Below are 2,500 nucleotides of genomic sequence, written 5' to 3' on the forward strand. Positions count from 1 at the left end.
AGTGGGGAGGGGGGAGCAGTGGGAAGGGGGAGCAGCGGGGAGGGGGGAGCAGTGGGGAAGTGGGAGCAGTGGGGAGGGAGAGCAGCGGGGAGGGGGGAGCAGTGGGGAGGGGGGAGCAGTGGGAAGGGGGAGCAGTGGAGAGGGGGGAGCAGTGGAGAGGGGGAGCAGCGGGGAGGGGGAGCAGTGGGGAGGGGGGAGCAGTGGGAGGGGGGAGCAGCGGGGAGGGGGGAGCAGTGGGGAGGGGGGAGCAGTGGGGAGGGGGAGCAGTGGGGAGGGGGGAGCAGTGGGGAGGTGGGAGCAGTGGGGAGGGAGAGCAGCGGGGAGGGGGGAGCAGTGGGGAGGGGGGAGCAGTGGGGAGGGGGAGCAGTGGGGAGGGGGGAGCAGTGGGGAGGTGGGAGCAGTGGGGAGGGAGAGCAGCGGGGAGGGGGGAGCAGTGGGGAGGGGGGAGCAGTGGGGAGGGGGAGCAGTGGGGAGGGGGGAGCAGTGGGGAGGTGGGAGCAGTGGGGAGGGAGAGCAGCGGGGAGGGGGGAGCAGTGGGGAGGGGGGAGCAGTGGGGAGGGGGAGCAGTGGGGAGGGGGGAGCAGTGGGGAGGTGGGAGCAGTGGGGAGGGAGAGCAGCGGGGAGGGGGGAGCAGTGGGGAGGGGGGAGCAGTGGGGAGGACTTCATCGGTGCTGCTTCTGTTGCCTGACCCTGCGTGCACCGGTTTCGATTCTCATTGTGGTCCTCGTGCTTGCACCCCCCCCCCCCCCCCCCCGCCGCCGTGTCTGCGGGTCAGGGAACCGCGTCCAGGAGAGAGCGCGTGACGTCACCGCCGCCCGCACAGCCCGCGCTCGGGATTCACTCGTTCGGCCTCAGGAACACACTCATACCGCTATGGCTTACGTGTACCTATACATTTGCACACAATTAAACACACTTATACTATAGGGAACGGGGTATACATATACATGTACATGGATGCGCACACAAACAATTACTGACTATTATAGAATGACATGGACAGAAAAAATATCATAACACCAGAAATATTTTATTAATGGTATCAGCTTCGGAAATATCGATAATGATGCTCATAACAAAAACATTATAGATGTAATATGATATTTTTGATCAACAATATTGCTTGTACTTAAATAAAACGTTAATGGAAATAATTGCAGTTATGAGGATAATAATGATGGATATAATGATGGAGATAATAATTTTGGTAATGACTATAATGATTATTATTATCAACATTATCAGTATCATAAGAATTAGCATTATCGCCGTTACTATCGTCGTTATTATTATCACCATTATCGTCATCATTATTACTATGAATATTATTACCATTGCCATCGTTATCTTATATAATTTCGTTATTGTTATAATCAACACTTTCAAAATCCCCACTGCATTTTTATTAGCATTATTACCATCGCATTACCTAAACATTAAGAAAAGCATCATACCCTACGACAGGAACATGATGCAATTTGAAATCAGAATGACAGCAATAATGATGTCATGATGTTAGTGCAGTGGAATTGATGGCGATAGTGATGGCGGGGACTGCAGCAGTAGCACTAGATACGCCCGGGATTTTAATGAAGTCACGGCGGTGGAGTGGCTTGTGTGGCGTGTGTGAAGGCAGTGACAAGAAGTGCTGACGGCGATTCGCTCCGGCGGAGTTAAATCAAGTAGAGGCGCTATTCTGGTGCCGAGCAGCGCTCAACGCCGAGTACTGGGAGTCGCAGGGCCTGCCCAGTGACAGGGGAAGCGGAAATGACACGGGGAGCGAAACCTTCCTCTGTTGTTGTGCTTTCGAGACAAGAGAGATCTCGTCCCGTGAGCTCGAGCTCGTGGGTCAGCTAAAGGGCGGGAAGCGTATCTGGCTAATCGGCAGCATCGGAGTGCTACACATGAGATGCGTCAGTGACTTTCCAGGTGATAACGCTTCACCGATCACATCGGACGTTATCTACCAGTGTGCTAATGGCAGTTCTCGAAGTTTGTGGGAGGGTGAAGGGTGCGGCGAGGATTTGCGCCCACACCTGCTCGACCTCTGCTCGGAACATGACACTTCGCGGCGTCGCCTTCCTGCGTTCCTTACTAGTGGCGACTGCCTTCTTGCTCCTTTCTCCCTGCCTTCTCGCTCCGTTCCTTCTTGCCTTCGCCTCCCCCCCCCCCCCCCCCAGGCAGCCTTCTTCCCCTCTGATATACTGATGGTAATCCACTTTAAGAAGTATTTGACAAATACAGCTGGGCTTTATTTAAGTGAAATGGATCCCTAAAACACGGAAGTTCGCCAGTCCAAATGCATATATAAAATATCTGAGACGGAGTTAAAGCTACAAAGAAAGGAATAGCGTCTGGAGAGTCAGGGCCGGGAGACTAAGCCATATATGGAAGTGAAATACTCCCAGCTCCCACCAATGACGTCAACAACATAGAGGGAGCGCTACCCGCGTCTGACTTGTTTTCGATCTACACGGATGGTTTTTAATATTTTGTCTTT

This window comes from Penaeus chinensis, chromosome 34 (assembly GCF_019202785.1).
Source record: "Penaeus chinensis breed Huanghai No. 1 chromosome 34, ASM1920278v2, whole genome shotgun sequence".
Classification (NCBI taxonomy): Eukaryota; Metazoa; Arthropoda; class Malacostraca; order Decapoda; family Penaeidae; genus Penaeus; species Penaeus chinensis.